General features: G+C 39.0%; 1 protein-coding gene and 1 pseudogene across 1 annotated transcript in view; both read right to left on the bottom strand.

The window, feature by feature from the left end:
- Window positions 1-25,608, bottom strand: part of LOC149208593 (large ribosomal subunit protein uL16-like) — a 290,479-nt gene that overhangs the window by 64,396 nt on the left and 200,475 nt on the right. The window lies entirely within an intron of this gene.
- The window catches only part of LOC149208594 (putative serine/threonine-protein kinase At1g54610), a 33,878-nt pseudogene continuing 14,551 nt past the window's right edge, over window positions 6,282-25,608 (bottom strand).

Below are 25,608 nucleotides of genomic sequence, written 5' to 3'. Positions count from 1 at the left end.
CCCTTTAACATCAAGGGCAAAGGGCAGACCAAGATATTCTCTCCCTTGATATACATTCTGCTATCCATACTCCCCCTGAGTACATGCTGAAATCTCTTATTGAACTCCCCTTTGTACATGCCAAGATGTACCAATCCGTCCATGCTCCCCTTGAGCACATGCAAAGTTTGCAAAAATATTTTTCAAAAGAATAACATGACTCTACAACTCAACTAAGTGAATATGACCTTCCTATCACCAATGACTCATCAATCTCCCGATCAAGTGGGGATACACCATTTTTTACTCATCCACCCAACCAAGTGGGGATATACCAAGTGTTTATACATGACTGAAATAGACATTATTACATCATCCTTCCCATGCAAAGTGGGGTCAAAAATTAGGCCTTTTCATGACCTTTACATCAAATGATATACATGACTTTTATAACAAGGACCAACAATCTAAACAAGACCATGATAGTCATCAACAACTATCATACATCATATATGATCTGCACCTTAGGCATTTGTCAGCAGCATCCAGACCTGTAACCTGCAATACCATTCTCTTGACCAACCAACAATAAGTAGCAAGATGTATCATTTAGCCACATAAGAATCATTACCAAAGACTTCTAACCATAATGCCAACAATGCATTATTCGAAGCATATCCTCCCCCTGAACCTGTTCCATTTGTTCACTGTCAGATCTGATCATGCATAAAAGAAGTATCAAGGCATCATCATCAATTAGATAAACATCAAGTTAAGCACTTCTAAATAATCATCTTATGAGTACCAACACATTTCCACACATTATCAGCAAATTGTAACCACCATATAACAGAGCAAATAAATGACTAAACCATATCAGACCCTTTTTCCTGAGTCTGTCCCACTGCTTTTCCTCAAACTAACATATACGCGACTGTGCAACTTCGAACTCGCATATACACGCGACTTGTCTTTATGAAACTTGCTTATGATATTTAGAACACTGAGGTTCCACACCATCAGCTCCCTCTGAGTCTATCATGTCTGTATACTCTGCTATGCCAAATCTTTCTGACTGTACTTCCTTTTTCTTCCATATCTTCGACTGTGATGATGTTTTCTCCTTTTGGTATGGTGCCCAAAATCTTCTCCTGCATTCCTTTGCTATATGTCCAAGCTTGTTACATGCATAACATCTTACATGTTTCATATTCCTTCTGTAGCAGTGAATGGCTTTGTGACCAAACATATTGCAAGAAAAAAATATCCCTTGAAGTACTTGGAACGTGATGATCTTTCTATGTGACAGTCTTGCACCATTCTACTTCTGCATCTCGCTGCAACATGTCCAAGATTATGACATACATAACACTCAACATTATTCATCTAATAAAATAACCATCATTTCCATAGTTTGGAGTAAAAGATTTTCTTTAACAGATTTCTTTCCTTGGTTGTTGATGTGGTTGACCTCTTATCTCCTTATTGAGCATTTCAGGTTTTGCATTAGAGTTCCTTGCCTCACCCTGAGAGCTAGATTCACCTTCAATAGATTCATGAAAACCAAGACTAGTTTTGATAGCAGGGGATCTTTGACTGCTAAGGATATTATACAAAATCTTAGTACTGTCTTGAAATCGTAACAGTTATCCTTTTCTTCTAATTTACCTTTTAAGATATTTACCTCAACCTGATGTTGCTCTTCCTTTTCCAGATGTTGTTTCTTCAAGATTTTTGCAGCCTTTCTCCCTTCTTCCACTTGTTGCCTTAATTTGAGAATCTCATTTTCCTTTTCTTTATCTGCTTCATTCTGCTTATTTTTCAGTGATATCACTTCATCCTGCAGCATTTAACGTACTTTGAAGGCACACTTCAACTGAGCATTTAATCTGGCAAATTCTTCTTTGAGGGCACACTCCCTTTTGTTAACTTGTTGATCTATGATTTTACCTCATGCTTCATTTGCTTGTTCATCTTCAATCTGAGGTGATTTAGAATCTGAATACTTGCTTCCATCTAATGGCAAGTTGTCGTTGTTCCTTTGAGTTGTCTTCTTCTTCTGACGCGCTTTCTTTCCCATTGTTCTACGGATCTCTTTCAAGCGATCAAGCTTCTACCAAAGGACCTTCTCTGATACCAATTGTTGGAAATAATACCTGGAGGGGGAAGGGGGGGTGAATCAGTGTTAGCAAATCACTAACTTTTTCATTTCCATAATCAGATTCATATACGCTACTTCAGTTAAGGGAACCTGCGTGTACACGCAACTGTGTTTAATGCAACTAGCGTATATCCAGTAAACTTATGATTTAGTTAATCCATTATATGTTGATCTTTAATCAGTGCATCAGAACTTCATTAACCATATAAACAATAAACAGGTGCAGCAAAACAGAATAGATCATCACACATAAGAAACACATATGAACACCATGATATAAGGTGGAAACCCAATGCGGGACAAAAACCACCTATTGCCATCTTCCTTTAATATAAGAAAAACCTGTTTACAATCTTGTACTGGCACAAACTCATACTAGTACGTAGGCACCCACCTGCAGAAGGCTACAACCTTCTCTCGTTCTCCAGCTACTACTAGAAGGGAGCTACAACCCCCTGGCTCTTGTACTAGCCGATATGTTTACTAGTACGTAGGCGTCAGCCTACTGAAGGCTCCAACCTTCACTCGTTTTCCAACTGCTACTAAAAGGGAGCTCCAACCCCCTAGCTCTTGTGCTGGCCGATATGTTTACCAATACGTAGGCGCCGGCCTACAAAAGGCTACGACCTTCTCTCTTCCTCCAGGGACCACGTTTCATAAATTTTCATACTGGACCCATCAACAACATTGAAGCACAAAATTAAATCACCACTGCAATACACCCATCAACTAGATCTGCATCATCAATCTCTGAATCACCCAACACTGAAACCCTGTCAACAAAACACAGTCACCAGAATACAGAGCAGACCACAGAATTCTACAACAATAACCAGATCCAATTGCAACTTCAAATATCATACTTCATACTGTATACGCTACTCTGATGCGATGAACTAGCGTGTATACGCGCTTTTACCAAAGTGAACCCGCGTACAGATCTGCAAATATTTACTCATAACTTTGCAGCTATTCTAGACATCAGTCATACCCAGATCATAACATTTATACAATAAAACATGCGTCAGTAATTCAGATCTAGTCTATCCATGATCAAACCACATAATGATAATACATTCCAAGCCTTATGATCCCGATCCATCATCCATTATCAACGGCATAGGTGCATCCTTGGTTCAGATCAAGCAAAGCATCACAAACACATAACCAGCATACTAGATGTCACACTTCATCAGATATTCATCACTTGCATACTTGCCCTTTGGCCTAATGATCTTATTCTCCTTATATAGGTTTAGGCCTCTCTCAATACCATGGTCCAAAACCACGTAGGACCGATACCTTGGACCCAATACCTGGGGTCAATACCTCAGACCAAATACCATGGATCAATACCAAAATACCATGGACCAAATAACGCGGACCAAAACTTAGTTTTCCAACATGTACGCACCCTTCTGTGAAAGTGTGTGTGTACGTTATACGCACCTTTGTATATAGTGATCCTGCGTGTATACGCGACTTGGTATATAGTGAACCTGCGTATACCTTTTCGTATACGCGACTTTGTATACAGTGAACCTGCATGTATACACAACATGGTATATAGTGAACCTGCGTATACCTTTCTTTCTTCATTCTTGTTGTTTACCTGCTATACTGTGATCTTTCATCTAAGAGAATTGCCATCAAGACCAACACTTGTGTCATACCTGTATCATAATGCCAACACTTGGAGCAGAAGTTGAGATCTGCGCAATTGCAGAAGGGGGAGTGAGTGGATCCGTTCCTCACAAAGCTGAAAGAGACCCGTGATGATTTGTCAGTCGCGGGGCATACACCTCAGGATTCAGAGTTAGTGAGACTAGCTCTAAATTTTGTCTCGGATGAAGTGTATCCTGGGCAGAGCAGCATTGCCAAATTGGGATGAGATGTGGGCAGCTCTAAAATAAGAAGAGCTTAGGAGAGACCTGGTCAACGTCAAACTTGAAGGGCGCAGCATCAACAGTGGGTCGAAAGCCCAAATTGGAGGAAGAGGATAACACAGCCCTTCCATCGAAGGGACAACTGGGGCAACATAGACATAAGAAGAAAGTTTCCAAGGTGAAGTGCTTCAGATGTGGCGAGATGGGCCACTATGCGTCGTAGCGTCCTTTGAAGAAAAAGGGCAAGGATGAGAAGCATGATCCAAAGGTTGTAGCTGCAAAGATTGACGAGGAGGAGTTCACCATGACAGTTGAGATACCTCCAAGAGGGAGGTGGGTTGATATAGAGTTGTAGTCGGGAGGACCGCAAATGGGCAGGATCCTTGAGGAGCCCACCTCTTGGATCATCACCTTGCTACGAGAGCCCATGATCAGTAGTAGCAGGATGGTGGAGTTTCAATTGGTGCCATGGAGTGTTGATTCGATAGATGCAGTAGCTAGGAGAGCCAGAGACTAAGCAGCACAAAGCAGAGAGGCAATAGTGCGAGGAGGCACAATGCAGAGCTTCAGCAGTGCAGTGGCTTCAAAGGCAGAATGGGACTAGCAGCAAGCAGGATATCAACATCGAGGAGTATCCACTGGATACTTGCCCAATTTTGGGTGTTTTCAGTTGCTTCTCTCAGCAACTGAGTTGCAGTGCAGATGCAGTGTTGGGAGGAATGACCAGCAACAACACAGATGCAGAGGGAGCTGCAATACAAATGTAGCATTGGCAGTGGCAGTGCCAAAGGCAACAATACAGTAGCAGCAGCAACGCAGTGGTTGGTGGACAACAGGTCAGACATCAACAACGCAAAGACGATGCTTCAAAGTCAGAGCATATGCAGAGAGGCAGTGTATTGCTAGAGCACATTCCTCGCTAAGAGGGAGCGCTGATTTCGGGTAGCTCAGATTTGCTCTAAACCTCAAATTTTGCAAGGAGGCTTGGGCATAGGTATTCCAAAGAACCCAGAAATCGTTTTGGGAAATTCCACCCAGAAGTGATTTTATTAAAATAATTAATATTTTTAATGGGGTTCCTAAAAGTCTAAACTTAGGAAAATTAAAACATTAATGGGTATTAATCTAATCAGGGGTGAAACTTCTAGAAAAAGCCATGGATCAAGTCAAAACGATCTGAGCCTTTGAATATGTTTTAATCTAGGTTGTTGGTTGTCCAATAGGAAGATATAAGAAAGGGCTTGAGGGTCATTTGGAAAACACATTGAGAGATTGAGGAAATCGATTTTCTGAAGTGAGAATTTCTCAGGAGGAAAAATCGATTGAAGAGATCTCTTGCAGTTGAGGGGCAGAGATAGCAGCTTCTGGAAGGGCCACGCAGAAGTGACGCAGAGGTTGACGCAGGGCCAAAAGGGCCATACAGAAGTGATGCAAAGGTAGAGAGAGAAAATCAAAAGTTAGAGCAGAGGGTTAGTTTTAGCAGCCGGAAGCCTGGGTGTAAGACCAGGAAGCTGAGAGCAGTGAGTCTGGGCTACTGATCGATTCCCTAGTTGGGTGACGCTATGCTTGAGAGGGTTGATGCTAGGACAACATAGAGGCAGCGCAGGGATAGCCCAGTGCCTGCTAGGGGCACTTCATCCAACAACCAAATCAGCCAGGACTTTTTTCTCAATGATTGTGTGAGGTAAACTCACAAAGCTTCTGTCAGTATTTCTCTCTGGAACTGGATAACCCTGTGAGGTATTCAGTGATGTATTCAGAATTTGCTATTACTTAATAATAATAAACCCTCAAAGCTGCTGCACTGGTTTTCCCGCATTAGGTTTTTCCGAGGACTTTTGTCCAAAAATAATTGTGTCATATGTGTTTCTATTTTCCTTGCTCTGTTTCTATGTGTCAGAATCATATTTAATTGGTGTAGGCTACCTCAGTAACTTGCTTTGATATTTCATGAAGAAATTTGAAATAAGTTTGTAACTTCATTTACAATCTAGGAGAAGTAGATTTAGTTGGTCGCAGTAAGATTCCTGAGATTGTTAGATCTAGGAATTTTCACAAGAACCATTAGAAATTGAACCAGGGACCATCTAGAAAAGTATGTCCCATCCAAGGCAATAGAAACATTCTCTTACGGCTTGCACATCTGATTTATTTTTTCAACAAAGCTAGTTGCATTAGGAAATCCTCAAGAAAGACCCAACATAGAAATTTGCTAGAACTGTAGCAGTCCATGTTTTGCACACGGAGAAACTGACCTAACCTTCATTCTTCAGTGTAGCAGAAGCAATACAATAATCTGTTGGATCAATTGACAGAATAGTTCTAATAGGTGATAAGGATGATGATGTGAATCTTTAAAACTCTCTCATATACACCATGTATATGGCTGTTGTGGCTTGAAAATAGTTGCATGTAGCAATTTCGACTTTTTCCAATACTCCTCTGATGGTGAACCACAGATCTTAAATATTTTGTGCTACTGTTCTGCCTCTGTGCATTCATGAATTATTGGTTTCCCTGCCAATAATTCTACTAGGAGGAAACAAACACTCCAAAGATAAATAGTTGCATCATACTCTGTAGCCCCAACAACAGTTCTGGGGATCGATACCAAAGTGTAACTATACTACTAATCATAGGTTGCTTCTGATTGGGATAGTAAAATGTAGCCAATCCAAAATCAGCAATTTTCAAGATGCGTCCATAGTAAAGAAGCAGATTGGAACCCTTCATATTATGATGCAAGACACCTCTATCGCAATATTGTTCAAGCCGTGAAAGCAACTATTGCAAATAGCATTTTACCTGAGGTTTACTAAAAATACTTATTGGAGAAGCTGCAAGATCTACAAGGCCATGCTCCATGTATTCAAATACAAGGTACAAACTACAAGGCATTTTCGAGCTTACCAGTTTCTCCAGTTTGACCAAATTATGATGTTCAAGCCATTGCAAGACCAAAATCTCCCTTGCCATAAACTTTACACTTCCAGATTCCAAATTGTCAAAACGAACCTTCTTTAGGGCAACAATTTTCCCAGTATCTATATATTGAACCTTGTAAATGTTGTTGTATTTCCCCAGTTTTCCCAGTATCTACTATTTTCCCACTATCTATATCTCAATCCTTGTAAATGTTGGTATTTGTCCCTTAACCAATCTTATTGAGTTTCCCAAAGGTGTTAGCTCTACATGGAAACCAGGCTCTAATTACTTCTCTATAAATCGTAGAAAGCCATGTAGGCCACCCGGCCACAACTTGTTCACCCTCAATATGCTTTGGAATGTTTCCTGATCTTGTAATCAAGTCCCATAGCACAAACCACCCTTCTCGCTTTTCTTCTCCAATAACCCATCTCCATTTTCAGCTGCCATGTGGCCATCCTACCCATTCTTTTGGTCAATTCCCTCTTTCTAATTCTTAGTATTCTCAAGGTTAAGGGACACATTATCAAATTCCATGATAATCTTGACCCTTGCACTAATAACAATTTGAAAAATAGTATGAGTTTATAATCAATCATATCATAACAGTGCAGAAAGCTCGCTGTATTTGTGGATGATAGCCTCGTCGATATACAATATGATTTACATTAAAAAAAACAACTGAAATACACAGAAACTCCATTCCATGATTTTCATCACTACAAATACAAAACAGCCACAACCATAGTTTCATAAGGTTTGTCCCTGGGTCTTCTTTTTTTCGAACAAAAGACTATCACTAATGGTGCATTCTCTGTCAAATTCAAATCCCATTCATATATGTGGCCTAGTGTTTGCGTGAAGTAGCTTACTCTCGATGAAAATGTGTTTACAATCAGCTGGCTTCCTGTGGATCATGTTAATCAGTCTCCTCCTTTGCCTTACACTGTGCTCTATGTTTTTTATAACCATTGCCTATGACTCTAGTAAATTTGAAGTTAAGATTCCAACAAGACGTGACAAGTTCCCTTTCACCACCAATGCTTGCATGGTTGCATGTAGATAGAACGTGTATGAAAGATATATGATTTGGCATGAAACCTACTTGCAGCACTTTGGCAAATTGTGTAATGGTACTTGAGCAAAATAAAAAGCCTGCCTTATCACTGTCCAGAATCCATTTATAACGTATTTTGCAGTGAAACAGAAAGAGGTTTAAGGAATTGGCACACTGATTATACAGGGAATGGACCAGCGAACAACAGAGGGATGATTGGGCTGCTGTAGGGGATGCTTACGACACACTGCTGGAGGTGTGTACAGTCTGTGTGGCTTGCATATGACTTCATACAATTCTGGTGCAGCTTCAGAAATTACATTTGGTTTGGGGGATGTTTACAGGCTCATGGATGATTAGGCTGCTGTAGGGGATGCTTACGACACACTGCTGGAGGTGTGTACAGTCTGTGTGGTTTGCATATGACTTCATACAATTCTGGTGCAGCTTCAGAAATTACATTTGGTTTGGGGGATGTTTACAGGCTCATGGACGTCCAACTATAACCTTGAATTTGCCCAGCAGAAAAAACATTGCTAAGAGGAGACGGAACCAAACTAGGCAAAATGAAAAACACCCAGCAATTCTAAATATGCCCAACAGTCCACTAGACTCAAGTAAACTGATTTGGAAACCTCCTATGTAAGCACAACGGCTCTGAGATGATTGCCATTGATCTTCAAACTCAGAGTATAATGGATGGAGGAAAATAGTGAGCCGTTGAAATTTATTAAATACTAGTGGGGATTATAGGATGAAACTATTTATCATAACCATGTGTGCAAATGGCACCAACAATACACCATAAATAACAACAATAATCTCACAGAGTACATAACATTAAAACACAGATATGGAGAGATGTTCCTGGAAACCCAACTGGGAAGAAAACTGGCTTGATTGAAGATTTTATTAAGCAGGCAATTAATTACAAAAGGGTGAGCTATACACACATTTAGTGTATTATTACTCACTGACTGGAAATTTGCAGATGGCTATGGCTCAACAACAATCTTCACCCATCACAGGACAGAATCTGTCCTCCTCCTAATCATCAAGTAGATTGCTTCTTTGAGCTCTCATCTCTGCTATTCTCCATTTCCTTGTCATCTCTTCTCTCTATTGAATGCCCTTCTTCTCTAGAGCCTTCATTTTTAATGGACTACCTTTGAAGTCCAACCATTACAATGGTTTGTTTCAACTTCCAAGTGAATTATGGACATTTCCTCAACTTTGCCAAAATAAAAACAATTAAATTCTTGTTACAAAATTTACAAAGAGATTTTGGTAAAGATCCAATTCGGTCAACTTTCCTCTTTCTCCATCTGATCTTGTTAGTTTTTGCTTGTGGTCTAGGACTTCGCTACTAAGTCAGTTATAATTTTGTAGCATCTTCTATAACCACTATTTATGCTCTCAACACCTGTAGAACATCGTAATTTTTTAGCTACCCCAATGGTTTCCATCCCCATAGCTTTTGCTTCTTTTAAAATTTGGAGGTAGAGCTCAAATGCTTATCCCCGTTCTTTTCCAGAAACCTTTCCTAATTGCAGAGCTTCAAATGCCATCATTACCAATCATGAAACCCCTTGTAAAATCCACCAAATCTCTTTCAATATCTAAGAAACCTCATGCCATGTAAGGATACCTTCTATGTTAAAAATTTCTTGCACAATTGATGATGTCATGCAGATTAAAGGGTCCCTTGATGCTTTGTTGATGGCTAGATTTTTCCATCCTATTTTAATTTGATATTTGATGACAGAGTTGTTTTCCTGCTTCAAGTTTGGTAAGATTAAAGCTAATGTAGCTTTTTGATGTGTTTCGTTGCTAGCCTAGACAGCATAGACTTATTAATACTACCAAAACACTTTTCATTACACATTACATTGTGGGTACTGTTGACCACTGGAGTGGCACCTGATGATTATATGAAGACTCCATGCCCAAGGATGATCCAGAGGACACTTGTACTATGAGATATCGTCAGTCAACAGAGTTTTTTAACTCTACTTCTATCTTCTCATCATCTTTCTTGTACCCAGATTCCACACCCTACGGGGAATTGTAATAAGTGATACTAGTAATCATGAGTTTTGAGTCTGTAACAGGCCTAGAATGTTAGGACTCGATCAGCAAACAAGTACACCTTGGAGTGTTTTTTTATCTGGTTAATTATCCCTTCTTTTTTAGAGGCGATAATTTTCTAGGTTTTTTCACTCACGTTTTACCCCAAAGCCGAGGTGACGGTTTGAAGATTAAGCCCCTGACACATCTTAGCCTCTAAAGTCGATGTATATTACCATACTAGATCACACAAAAAAAATCGTGGAATTTGGTTAGGTCTAGATAGTCATTTTTTAATTTTTTAGATTTCCCGCAGGTCAAAAATCGCAAATAAAATTGTATTTAAATTGTAATAAGTGTAGTCTAGAGAAGTTGTATGGTGTATGAGTAATCAAAATTACACCTCTCACCCTCAACTTTCTACTATGACACACTTTGAAGGGTTAATAATGTGTTTTGGACCCTCAAAACCCACTTTTCCTAAGTTTAGTGGGAAATCTGGCAATTAATTAAGTCAGAAATTAAATAAATGGAGAAAAATAAATATCCACACATGCTAAATGTTGTGGAAATGAGGTGGAAAATTATGGGGGAGTTAAGGTGAAATCCCAAGGTGATGTGGACTCCTAAAATCAAGGAAATGACATGTGCTTAAATAAAATCAAATTTCTAGCATTAAATGAAAAAGCTGCTTGGAAATTCGAATTTGTGAAGTTAATGCATATTTGGGAGGATTTGGGAGAATATTTGGTGGAGATTTTTGTGGGAAATTGTCCCCACATGGGTTACCACCCATATAAACTTGTCATTCCACCATAAAATTCGAATTTGGTACATAAGGGAAGAAAAAAATGATGTCCACTTGCCAGAATTCAATTTTTACACTTGGCATTGGAGCTCCATTCAGCAAATTCGAATTTCTCTTTGGAATTGTCACCTCATGCCATTTGTCATTGTCATTCTTCATTAGGATTTGCTCCCAACTCTCTATATAATAGAGCCATGGGCTCTCACATTGAATAATATTGTTACTAGCTATTGTGCTTGTGGAAGCGTTGTTGCCTTATACACTTTCAAAAATATCAATAAAGACTTTGGGGTTTCATTCATGAGGTGTTCCTCCTTTTCGAGTGTGATGAATTGTTGAGCATTGGTATAATTCCTTTTACTCATGCTTTGATCTAATTTGCTTCCATATGCTCTTATAGATTTGTTAATGTAGAGCTATCTTGCATTGACATTTGATTTAGAAGTATGCTCTAGGTATAGAATGCTTTAGTTGATTTTAAATAAATCTCTAGACTTTCTTATCATTGTTTATTGTTAAATCTATATGGAACTAATTCTTGATTGAAGTTTTATAAAGGGAACATCTTGTTGGGATTACAGAATCAAGCGTGAGGGGAAGTCTTTGGAGAGACCAACCCACTCTTCATACATTCTTAAAGGAGCTCTCATTTGTTCTTTGAACCTTCATAGTCTTATCTTACAAAGTGGTTTTGCAGAGATTTTGGCACATAGCTTGTACACAAGCCGAAAACTTCTAAATTTAAATTTCTTTAAAAAAAAACATTGTACTTCATTTCTTTCAATTGCTATCTAAGAGCTTGAAGATGGCTAAGCAAAGACGAGTTTACTCTGTCTTTAGCTTAGCCTTTTGTGATTTATAATTGTACATATACATTTTATCTTGCTGATTTTTCCATTAATACTTAACTTATTTGCAGCCATTGTTTGGATTGTTTGCTAACTCTTGTGTGGCAGATTTTGAAGAGCAACTTCCCGCAACATCTAACAAATGTTTGCAGGACCTTTGGCAAGTGTTAGGGGTTCGATTTCCATGGTTGTCGTGAGCCCTTTTGAGGCTTATTTTGGCGAAGTCGAGTTCACTAGAGGGCTGCCCATTTCTCTCTTTAAGCCGTGGGCATTTGGAGGAAACTCACACCTTGTTTCCCTTGCATAAGTTTTGTGAGATCATGTCACTACTTTCTCAAGAAATGAGGTCTAGTGTCCAAGTTTCAGGCAATTATTGTGAGGACTCTCCTTGAAGTATAGTTGAGAACTTTTAAGGGTCTTCTTCTCATTGTAATATTAATAAAAGATCTAACTTGCTTGTGGGAGCTTGGGATTTCTCCCATGGTATCCTATCTCCCCATTTAGAGGGAGGCTTCTCTTGGGTGAATTGACATTTGCATGGTTTAAGCTTTCATACTTCATTCACTTACATGCATGCTTTAATTGGGAATTAACACAACCTCACTATCACATTTCATTAAGTTAAAGTTTGTTACAATTTCATTTGAGCGTTGCATTTTTTTTCTCATTGTTGCTTGGAGCTACAAGCTTACACTTTACTTTGGGCAATTCATCATTTACATGCAAGCATTTTTATTCTTAACAAACTTTGATTCGTTTTCATTTACCTTGGTAAATTGTTTCATGAGCACTTGAATACATGCTTCAATTTTATGCTACATTGTTATCTTTAATATTGGAGCAATTTATTGTCATTGTCTATTTGAAACAAATTTTACTTTCAAGCAAATTACTTGTATCATTTTAATTCATTGATGAAACACATGCAACACTTGTAAGCTAATTTTATTCCTCCAATTGAAGTTATAATTGCAACTTATGTTGAACACTATTTCATTTTCAAGCATTGCAAATCAATCTCTTTGAAGCATTTGCGTGTATCATTATTTTAATTTGGGGAATTAACACAATTTGCATTTCATCTAGGCATTTTAGTGTAGGAAGGCCCCAAGCCTCATTAAAATTTTACCTCCAACATAAGTTGGTTGAAGTAGACATCTTAGGGATCCTCTACTCCTCTATTGACTCCTCACTGTGAGATCCATATCATTGGGCGAGGGTGAGGTCTAAGGATTGAAGAATTAAATTGTAATCTTGTTGTAGAGCTAATTAATAAAATTAACCAAAAGCACTTTCCATTACATTTACTTTACTTGTCTCTTGATGGTTTGAGTTTTCATATGCAAAGTCTATTCCAAAAGCAAGTATTGTAATCATTTCAAACAAGTGTTTTCTTTTCATGTTTCAAGTCTATTTGCATATTGATGTCTTGGTTTAGCTCTTCCTTTCTTTTACATTTCCAAGTTAATTACTAATTTTTGGGTTTTGGCAAGATATGTTTCACATGTTTTGATTTATAAAGTTGATTATCTCAAAAGCATTTTGTATCTTACATATCTTGTGCTAACAATTCTTATTTACATTTCAGGGTTACTTTGTTTTCTCTTTTGAGAACATTGCATTTTACTTTGAGCAAATATATCTTTAAATTGTTGAGAAAATTCCTTATAAGGCACTGATTTTATGGTTTTTAATCATATTAGATTGGCATTTTTATTTCAAGTTGCTCACTTCATATTTGCCCATAAATCCTTAAAATTAATCCATTTTCACTATAACACTCTCCTAGAAACTCATATCTTTTAACTTAACTTTTCACTAGGGACCACCCCCCTTAGCTAACCTAGGAGATAGCTCAAATGGAGAGAGTCGAGATTAGTGTGACAGCCCCTTCTCTGAGTTCCCTACCACCAACCACACCTTGTGGGGTTGAAGGCTTTTCTCACTGACTTGTAGGTAGGTGTAGGCGGCAGGGTCAACAGGTACTATCAAAAATTCGAATTTGAGAACGAACCATGGCAGAATTTTCCACATGGACATTTCTCTGGTATCGTTCTAAGATTTTTTTTTCCAATTGGACCATTGAAAACAAGCCTTTAATCTCTTTGTCCTTGGAGAATGATATATTTTTTATAGCATAATATGGAGCATGTATTAAGTCCATTCTCTCATAGTTTGTGAAATTCTATCTCTAATTGGTCTTTTTGAATTTCCAGATTCATTGCAAACTCTAACCAACCATGTGCCAATATTTGTATTATGTAATGTGTATGAATCATCCCAGGCCCTCCCTTTTCGTAGCCATCTCTTGAATCAAGCAACTAATAACATAAGTTTATGTTTTGCCTTGCACCAATAAAAAAGTTCTGAGAAGAATGGGCATTCGTATGTATTTTGGAAAGAATCTAACATGACTAGTAGGCATGTATAGTAGCTAGCACTCTTGAAGTGTAGCCCATCATAGGCCTCTTTGTATCGCGTGTTTATTAAGGGGTGAATTCATCCCCATTTGGGAGGGAATCCTCACCCATTCCACCTTTATTATTTGGTTTCCTAAATGAATCTGAATATCCAAATTGTAGAAATATAGCATTTTGTCAAAATTGTGGTAGTAAGTTGCTTGAGTATTACTTCAAAGTCTTTTTACCACAATCACTGTTGATTTGTTTTAAATTTGCTTCCTAATCCCTTGATACCTAGATCCACCAAAGATGAAAATTATATAGATATATGCATCATTGTATTTGAAGATAGTCCAATATGAAAGATGGTGAACAACAATTCTAGGAAGTTGGAAACTATTGCTTGTGAGAATTTCTAAATAGAAATCCTACAGCAGTAACTGATATTATTTCTTCTACTTATTATTTCAGAAATAAGTTATTCACAATGTTTCTACAACAAATATTAAATTAAATTCTACTGCAGCCTTCACAGTTAAAATACTGCGAAAAGTAAATGCAAGGAAAAATACTAACACAAGTATAATCACAATGACACAATTATTTTTGGACAATTGTCCCCAAAAAAAGCCAATGTGGGAAAACCGATGCAGTAGATGAGGCTTTCTTTATTGATCTTCAACAAAAATATCATGTACAAGATACAACCAGCAGAATAGAAGAGGAATTTTTGTGAGAAATATTACAGATGATATTCTCAGCTAAATTCTGACTCTAGAGAGGCCCTGTTGCCCCTCTACATTTCACTACGTCGGGACTGCGCAGTCCCAACGTCAATCCCAGCGTCACAACCTCAGCATTGTCCCTCCTTCGCTCTGCGTCTTCTTTCTGCTCCTGCACCTCTCACCTTGATGCCCTCTCTCCTTCTCACCTACAACTCTCCCTCTGATTCAATTTCCTCTCGCCGAACTTTGACCAGTGAGAAAATTGATCTTACTTGAGTAACTGAGTATCTGCCCAGTGTGTTTTCCAAATGCCCATCGAAGTCCTTCTTATAATCCTTCAGTTGAGCAATCAACAACCCAAATTAAATTCTAATCAACGGCTTAGATCATATTGACTTCATTCTCGTCTTCTTCTAGAAGTTTCACCTATAGTTTGATTAATACCCTTTAATTATTTTAATTTCCTAAGTTTAGACTTAGGCACCCATTAAAAATAATTAATTATTTTAATAAAATTGTCTCCGGGTGGAAGTTCCCAAAATGATTTTTGGGTATTCTGGAATACATGTGTCCAAGCCTCCCTACAAATTTTGAGGCTTAGAGCACATCCGATGCTACCATAAATCAACATTGTTGGTAGATGTTGTCATAATTATCATGTTAGATGATTGATGGATGAACCTGCATTGTTGAACTTCTCCCATCTTCACAAACAAATCCTAATTTTTTGTAGCTCAATGCAATATAACACCACAAGCAGAGCATTCTTCATGTTGTTTCATTAGATATGGCATTTTCATGGGCTTATATTATAGCCTGAAATATAAAGTAGTCGAGAAAGTGTTTCCTTCAAGCATTACTTCTTGAAATGACATCCATAGTAATCTCTTCCATGTTGGGAGAGCCTTTTCAACATGGGATCAAAACTATCCACAACACTAATATTCCAAAAGCAGTGTCTACATTCTAGATTTACAACCACCAATTTCTTAAGGATATAATTGACAGTTGAAGGTATATCTAATTTTGTACACTAGCTCATGATGTAGTTGGAGAAAATAATGGTACATTGCACTGTCGGAAATGAGAGAACTAAAGAAACAAGTTGAAAAGTTCATGCCCATTTATGGAACTAGAATTCCAAGAACATCTTCATGCAAAGAACATTTAACATCTAATTCTAAAGAGTTGCACGGGCAGGATGGCCTTCTAGATTTGGGAAATACCAATGCTAAAGGAAACTACTCTTTCATCAGGATGATGTAAAATTTGAGCAAACTCAGAAACAAGTATGTAATACAAAGGACCCTGTTGTGAATCCAAGTATTTTAGAAGTAGTTATGGAAACTTGCAATGTCGGCAATGAAGCTTTACTTTCTACACTGCTTTAGCACGATAAAAAATAAATGGCTGAAAATTCCCATATTAAAAAGTAAAGTGCATTTAAAGTGGCAAAGTTGATGAAAAAACTATGAAGATAAGAGGTACCTATGCCCACACGAAGCTACAAAGACTAGTGTAGCGCCAAATGCAGGTTATAAGCCCAAAAACATGGTAAGGTTGTTCTCGTACAAATAAACTCCCTCAACCAAGCAACTGTCTGGCCTTAGAAGTTCAAACATCCACATGTGTGAAGTGAAAAGGGGCTAAATAGGTGGACAACTCCTCCAAAAATGTTCATAAGTCCAATAGAGGGGTTTCCAAGGTAAGAATATATCCTCATAATCATCCAAGCGACCTCGTCAAAATAGATAGAAAAAAACAACATCTAAAGTGACAAAGTTCATGAAATAGCTATGAAACTACTAGATAGTTATGCCCACTTGTAGCTACCTAGGGTGCAAGAGATATGAAGACTGGTGAAGCACCAATGAAGGCAAGATTTGGAAATACAATCACCATGGTAGCTCTAGCATGAGAAGAAGTGACTTTAGAGAGGCAAAAGCAAAGGATACATCAGACAATGCTAGCACAAAACAAGCAAAGGTGTGAGTTGCAATGAGCTAGTGACATACTAGTGAAGACAAAAAATCTAACATGAGTACGTAGATGCTAAGAGAATGAGACAAGAAGAATGAAAATTATAGAAAAAGGTCGATATAGAATGAGAGAAAATTGGTTACGACAATAGGGTGGTAATAGCTAAGTAAGGGAGCAAAATATTAGAGGAAGGATGTGTTGGATAAATGATTAAGAAATCCCATAGCTATAGTCTACATGATGCAACAACCAAAACCAAGGTTCTAAGGAAGTAACAAGGGAGGAAGGAGCATGTTGACTAGAGCCATCTAGGAAGAAGTATGTTAAGTTGGGCCCTACTCATTGTTAAAATTAAGCAACTACGGTCAAATTCCACCTTGGAAAACTCAGATGACATAGATGATTATTCAATTGAATTCCTCTTTTCGAGAGGACCAAAATTGACCTAAAGATCACCTCATTTGGACAAGCAGAAGTTGGTTTTCGAATTTATGTACCCACTCATGTATATTGAATTAGGTCGGCCCTATGCACATGTACCAATGGACAGGTCGGCCTCAACATCAAGTGGAACCTCATGGAAGCCTATAAATAGAAGAGACCTCAATCTCATTTGGACATAATTGATCAAGCTCTCTTCTCCTCTTCTATTTTGTCTTGGCTTGCACAGGTCTAACGGAAGAAGCTCGCACAAGGGCCCGAAGCTACAAGGTTGATGCTCGCATGAATCTAGGGTTTCTAATTTTCGGATGCTGGCACAAAACTAGGAAATTTCATCCTTGGACGTTGGCATCCTATGGTCAAGACAACGTCCAGGAAGCTATAGATGCTCGCATGCTAACTTGGAGGGAGCATCTAGGACCTCAGAAGGCAAATTGGGCATTTCGGTCCCTGGATGCACGCACAGAGTGGCCCACGTAGCATCCGGGGAGCCTTGGACGCATGCACAACAACTTTAAGGGTGCGTCTAGGGGTTTAAGGCAAAACAAAGAATATTTGTCCCTACATGCACGCACAAAGTCCACTAGGGAGCGTCCAACACTGCTATAGACGCTCGCTCATCTCTTCCTCCATGCGTCCGAGACACAAAGATGAAACTGCAGTACTCCGAAAATTTCGCTCAGTGACAACAGTGATCAATAGTAGGCTACAGGCAGTGATAGTACATTACAGTTATCAAAATCAGATTTTTGATGTTTAGATGCATTTCATGGATATTCTAGTTGTTGTGAAGATATGGATCATTGTACTCTCTTTTGCTGAATCATTTGATGACAATCTATTAGAAGAAGAATTTGCAAGGGTTTTCCCCATAATGGGTTTTTCCTTGGTCTCCGATCAATCCTGGTGTCTCTATGTATGCATGTTTTTCTTCCTGTGTTCCTTTATGTTCCGCTGCATTGATGATGATGTTATTTTTCTTTCTACATATTTGCATATGCTGATGAGTAATGATGTAAATCTGTATAATGTTATGATGCTATAAGGTGAAATTAATGTTTTAATAGAGAAATGCAATTATGAAAGCAAAGAACAATATAGCCCTATGGAAAATATAACGCTCATGACAATGACTTAGAGGGAATCAATCACTAGTGAGGCGACCAAAAATAGAGTTGACAAAACGAGAAAATATAGAGAGACTGGCAAAAAGAGTTAGTTTTTGTAGCATTGGATGTGCTCTAGCCACGAAACTTGGTGGGGAGGCTAAAATACATGAGATCTCTATAACCCAAAAATCGTTTCTGGAAATTCCACTTAGAGATTACTTAATTAGATTATTAACCTATTTTTTAATGTTTCGTAAGTCTTAACTTAGGAAAACTGGTTAATTAATCAAAATTAATTAAGTCAAGGCGAGAATTCTATAGAAACTCAAACAAATCGACAAAAGATTAATTTTAACCCTTGATTAAGATCTAATCTTGGTCATTGGTGGTCCAACCGAGGATTATAAGAGGTCGATGGGAATTTGGAGAAGACATTTGAGAAATTCGATTTCCTTGGCAAATAGATCTCCAGAGAGCAGCAGCAGTTGTCGGAGAGCTAGAGATCGAAGCAGAGACAATGAGGGGCAGGGGCAGTGATCTAGAGGAAGTTTTTCAGATCTGGAGAGACAACAGCAAGTGACAGAATGGATCCATGCAGAAGCAGCGCAAGGACTACGCAATAGCTGAAGCAGAGCAGTTTGATTTAGCTAGGGAGGAAGTCAATTCAGCTTCCAAAGGCTGGGAAAGTCTTCTAGAGGGTCGGAGAGTCATTTCCAGTAGCAGAGACATGCAAGACAACTTGTTCAGAGGCTGATCTATGCCACACATGTGAGAGGCAGCGCAATGACTATGCAGAGGGTATACGAAGGGTTTGGAAGGCTAGTTATTCTCGAGGAGCCAGTGCCGAGATTTCTTGTTCTATAATTATTTTTTTTAGATACTTGTTGTTTGGATTTCCAATTGGGCATCCATAGATTGTACTCAGATTTCACTGTTGCATAATGTTAATTTTAGATAACAATGGTATGTTCTATGCTTAAGAGCAATTTTACTTCAATTTTCTTATTAGCCCAGTATTAATATCCAGATTAGCAATCACATCAACATGACAGTAAAATGCAGATAGAACATAAACAACAATAATAGAAGACAAGCCACAACAAGAAGACACAAGATATGGCACCAGAGAGGGACAAACCCCAATGTAAGGAAACTCTTTGATCAATTCTTCTTATTATTCTTCAAGAGTTCAGCAGAGAGAGAGAGTACAATATGCAATATTCACTTGCCGAATCACAGTGAAATATGTCCCAACAAACAACAACTACAGAAAGCCCTAACTAGAAAGTCAACACTGGTCAATAGGGCAGACTTTGACCTCCACAACAGCTCAGTCAAACTTGGTCAACTCAACCTCCAACAACAAATCAAATTAGCCTAAAAATAGTCTGTAAATATCCAGTCAAACCTAGTCAATGAAAGTCAATGCTATAGTCAAACCCTTATGTAGTCAACGTTGGTTAAACAATACGATCTGCTTCGATTTCTGTGCCCAGAAATGCGGCCTGCCCAAACAGAGATAACCCTCACAAAACCGCAATCAAACAGGTCAACGTTGCTGGTCAAAAACCCTTCCTGCAACTTCAATCAACATTGGTCAATGCAGGAACAAAACTGCCCTTCTTCGCACGTGTGGAGAGCTACTTCAGAAATCCATACCCAATCAATGAAGGAGAGAGAGATATGTGAGTAAGTGAAGTGTTTAAAAGAGGAGGAGGCACCTTGTATTTATATGCAAACATTGAGGATGAATAGACGTCATTGTTGGGCTTCTGAGCCTACATTAGTTTGTTGGCCGACCTTGACAATTTGTCCATAAACAAAATAAATTCATAATTCCATTTGTACACGTTAGAATGAGATGATCTTTAGATCAATCCTACACCTCTTGGAGAGAGGAATCCAATAAAAATATTAGCTGCCTCATATGAGCTGTCCAAGGTGAAGTTTGGCCCAAGTTGCCAAATTTAACACTCCCTCTCAACTAGGGAGGACTTCACCTGCCAAATTGTCTGACAATCTACACCATCCCTGTCTCTGCTTTGCTTTGCTCTGCTCTACTGAACCATGAAGAAAGAAGAAATGATCGAGAATGTATCATAACATTCTCCATTGACCCAAATTCAGTCTCCAATAATCGGGAGTGTGTCATACCACTCTTAACTGACCCAAAGTCAGTTTCCATTGATCCCATATCAATATCAAACATCTTAGCATAGGGAGTATGGTAGTACACGATGTGTCCATGGTCCCTATCTTCATTTCCCTACTCATTGGCTAGATGAGAGGTACTTCCCATGAGTCCCAAACTGCATGGGTAGGATGTGTTGGCATGAGAAGGTGAACCACTCATCCTGCTCATATGCCATAGGAGAAGGTGAACCACTCATCCTATGCATATCTCAACATGGGGTATCACAAGGGAAGGTGAACCACTCACCCTATACATCGTGCACCATTTGGGGAAGGTGAACCACTCACCCTATGGTCGCTCATCGCTCCAAGAAGTACCCCAAGCCCCTTAGAGCTCCCAGAGCTCAACATCCATCTCATACAAGAAACTCATAAGAGGGTCTCTCCATGACTCCAAGTTGTTCACGGAAGGTTAAGAATTTGACCTTCCCCAGGGGCTTCGTAAGAATATCAACAACCTGATCATTAGTCCCAATATGACGGAGCCTTATTGCTCCCCGTTGTACCATGTCCCTGATAAAGTGGTACCTGATATCAATATGCTTGGAGCAGTCATGAAACACAAGATTCTCAGAAAGACGAATCCCACTTTGGTTGTTACAGTGGATCATGGTGATATCCATCACATGTCCAAACAACTCACTAAAGAGCTTCCTCAACCAAATAGCTTCACAGGAGTCCATACTAGCAGCAATGTATTCAGCCTCAGCGATGCTCAAAGAAACCGAATTTTGCTTCCTGCTCATCTAGGATATCGAAGCAGAACCTAGAGAGAAGCAACATCCAGATGTTCTTTTACGATCCACCACACTGCCAGCCCAGTCTGCATCAAAGTAACCATGGAGCCTCACATTCCCGACAATGTATCTCAGTCCATAAGTGATTGTGCCCCAGAGATATCTCAAGAGATTCTTGGCAACAATCCAATGTATGTGATGAGGCGCGACCATAAACTAACTCAAAGTATTCACTGCAAAACATATGTCCAGACAGGCGTTCACCAAGAACATCAAGACCCCCACGAGTTGACGATAGTCAAAAGGATTTCCCAAATCCGTCCTAACAACACTTCCACATAACTTCTTGAAGTTAATTTCCATCGGAGTAGTCACGGACTTGCAGTCCACCATCCCAAATCTTTCGAGTAGCTTCACGATGTATTTTCCTTGAGAAAGGAAAATCTCACCTGGCTTTTGCCAGACCTCTAACCCTAGGAAGTAATGCATCAATCCTAGGTCCTTCATCTCGAATTCAAAAGCCAACTCCCTCTTACATTGTTGAATAAGAGGGTCTGCACCCGTCAGAAAGAGATCGTCCACATAAAGTACCAAGACGAGAGGTCTACTATTCTCAACATTAAAATAAAGATTCAGATCAATGTCACTTCTTATAAATCCCAACTTCATCAGCTAGCTGTCGATCCTCTCATACCAAGCTCAGGGAGCTTGCTTCAACCCATAGAGGGATTTCTTCAATCTGCATACATGTGTCTGACGATCTTGAACTTCGAACCCCTTGGGTTGTTCTACATAGACTTCCTCCTTAATTGAACCATGTAAGAATGCGGTCTTGACATCCATCTGGTGTAGATTCCATCCTTGCGAGGCAGCAAGAGCTATAATCGAACAGATGGTGGTATATCGAGCAACATCTACAAATATCTCATCGCAGTCCACACCTTCCTTTTGAGAGAAGAATCAAGCAACAAATCTAGCCTTGAATTTTTCAGCACTTCCGTCGGCTCCATGCTTGATCTTGTAGAGCCATTTTGAGGTGACAATGGGTTTGTCCTTGGGTCTAGGGACCACATCCCAAACATCATTCTTCAAAATCAACTCATACTCTTCATTCATTGCATCCTTCCAAACTTGGTGCTTTACAGCTTCTTCAAAAGTGCAAGGCTCAGATTGAACAATGGTGCTCATTGCAGTTAAGTACCCTTGGTACCTATTCAACTTCTTACTTTCACGAAATGTCCCCCTAGGTGCAACATGTCTCTCGGCATCTTCGAGAGTTTCCCTAAGCCATGAGGGTCTCCTTTTTTAGGAGGGCTCATGAGGGGGTGGATCAATGGAATCCATTGGTCCTTCAGCATCGAGCATCAGCTCATCCTAGGGTTCTCCCTACTTTCCTGAATCTGCTTCTTTGTCCATCCTTGGAATAAGAAGGTTACTAATCTTCCTAAGGGCAACATCCTCATCAAAGATGACATCATGACTTATCTCCACTTCTCTTTGACCAGGCACATAGATTCTATATGCCTTAGAAGTTTCACTATAGCCCACAAATGTTCCCTTCTTCCCAGAGGCATCCAATTTGCTTCTCTTTTCTTTCGGCACATGAAATTATACAGGGCTACTAGAAATTCTAAAGTGAGAAGCATCAAGTTTCATACTGGTGAAAACTTCTTCGAGAGTTTTGGAGTCCAACACTTGATGAGGGTATCTATTTTAAACATACACAGCAATGTTTGCAGCGTCGGCCTATAAGAACTTCGGAAGGCTTTGATCATGAAGCATGGCACAAGTGGCTTCTATGGTAGAATAGTTCTTCCTTTCAACAACACCATTTTGCTCAAGAGTATATGCAGTGGTAGTCTCCCTCTTAATGCTAGCTTCTCTACAATAATTATTAAACTCATTTGATTCATATTCGGTTCCATTTTCGGTCCTCAATATTTTGATTTTCTTCCCGAATTGATTTTTGACCAAAGCTTTGAAAGAACGGAACCATGAGAATATTTCGTCCTTCTTCAAGAAATATATCAAAGTCTTGCGAGAGAAATCATCCATAAAGATAGCATAATATAAATATCCTCCCAATGAGTTCATGGGCATCATACCATATAGATCAAAATGAACCAATTGCAATATGTCGGTAGTCTTCCTATCACTTGAGGGTAATGGCCCCCTTGTACACTTTCCTTTGGCACACCCCTGACAAACACCTTCATGTTCTACTTTAAATTCAGGCATACTTGTCACCATCTTCCTCACATCGGGTAGAGCCTTATAATGTAGATGAGCAAACCTTCGGTGCCATAATTTGGCTTAAGTGATGTGTCGCAAGACATAGCTCCCAATGGACTTCCTCCAAGTGTAAATGCATCTTTGAAATTTTTATTCCACACACGTACCTTTCCATTGATAAATGCCACCTTGAATCCTTTGTCCTCCATCGCCGAGATAGATACCAGGGTCTTCTTTAAATCGGGTACATATAGTACTTCTTGTAGATGAATGGTGTTACCTTGATTCAATTGAAGAGTAACATTCCCAACTCCCTTCACGGGATAGGTGGCATTGTCTCCAAGGATAACTTCCAAATTTGTATCCTTTTCAATTAAAATTTAAAAAGCTTCCTTATACCCAGTGAAGTGCCTTGAGGCACCAATATCAATCAACCAATTTCCCAAAGTGTCAGAAGGAGATGAAGTAGAGAGGGAAGATATAAGATAAAATTCTTTTTGCTTGTTATCAACAACATTAGATTCATCATACCTAGTGTTTCTTGATCTCTTGGGAGGGCGACCATTTCCTTGATGAGGAGCAGGAGCATTCCTTTTTCCTCGGTTGTTGAATCTGCCATACCTTTGACTGTTGTTGCCCCTGAAAATGTTGTTGTTGTGGTTGTCATCATCATGAGGTGTATCCCTTCTATTAGGACACATTCCTTAGCATAGTGGCCAAACTTGTTGCAAATGAAGCATCTTCCATTCCTTCCATTCTTGAAACCCATTCTTCCTTGACATTGCTTCTTTGAACCTGCATTGTTCTTCTTTTTAGCATGAGCGGAGAATGCAGTAGGATCAGTCCTATTTGAAGGCATATCTAGTTCCATCATCCTTGTTTCTTCTTGAGAACATCTAGTCAACAATTCTTCAAAATCTGGAATCCTGTCATTGTTAAGAATAGTAGTGTTGAACACGTGCCATTCACGAGGGAGTCCTCCAAGGGCAATGAGAGTAAGCACTCTACCAGCGATGGCTTCTCCAATCGAAAGAAGATCATTTATGAAATCAGTAATCCTCATGAAGTAGGATTGAATGTCTTCACCTCTTCCCTTATTTATATCCTTCAGCTTGTTTTTGAGAAAGAGAACTTGGTTTGCATTACTAGATTTGAACATGCCAACCAACCTGTCATATATCTCCTTTGATATGTTCAAATCGAAGATGTAAGCAACTAAATGCTTATGAATAAAATCCCAAATTATCTTCTTTGCTTTGACTTCACCCTTCTTGTACTTTGTCTTAGCAGGAGCCGATGCATTAGAAGGAGGTTCCAAAATCTTTCCCTACAAATAGTCCATGACATCTTGATCTTCTAAAGTCAAATCAAGAGACATCTTCCATGCATGATAATCAAACTTATCATGAAGTTTGTCATCAGACTTGAAGTAGGATGTGGAGGCCATTGAATCTTGTCCTTGATCAAAGGATCTCAGTGGTTGCTCTTCTTAGTGATTGCTCTTTTCACTCTTGCTTGGGCTTTGTCTTCGCCTCAGCTCTGATACCATGTTAATTTTAGATAACAATGGTATGTTCTACGCTTAAGAGCAATTTTACTTCAATTTTCTTATTAGCCCAATATCAATATCTAGATTAGCAATCACATCAACATGACAGTAAAATGCAGATATAACATAAACAACAATAGTAGAAGACAAGCCAAGACAAGAGGACACGAGATATGGTACTAGTCAAGGACAAACCACAATGTCGAGAAACCCTTCGATCAATTCTTCTTCTTATTCTTCAAGAGTTCAACAGAGAGAGAGCGTACAATATGCAATATTCACTTGCCCAATCATAGTGAAATCTATCCCAACAAACAACAACTATAGAAAGTCCTAACCAAAAAGTCAACGTTGGTCAACAGGGCAGAATTTGACCTCCAAAACAGCTCGATAAAACTTGGTCAACTCGGCCTCCAACAGCAAATCAAATCAGTGCAAATATAGTCTACAAATATCCAGACAAACTTGGTCAACAAAAGTCAATGCTACAGTCAAACCCTTTGTAGTCA

Source organism: Pinus tabuliformis, chromosome 1_2, assembly GCF_031772625.1.
Source record: "Pinus tabuliformis cultivar Carrire ecotype Pingquan chromosome 1_2, CPIR1, whole genome shotgun sequence".
Lineage (NCBI taxonomy): Eukaryota > Viridiplantae > Streptophyta > Pinopsida > Pinales > Pinaceae > Pinus > Pinus tabuliformis.
Note: the sequence above shows the minus strand (reverse complement) of the source record. Positions and strands in the feature narration are given on the sequence as shown.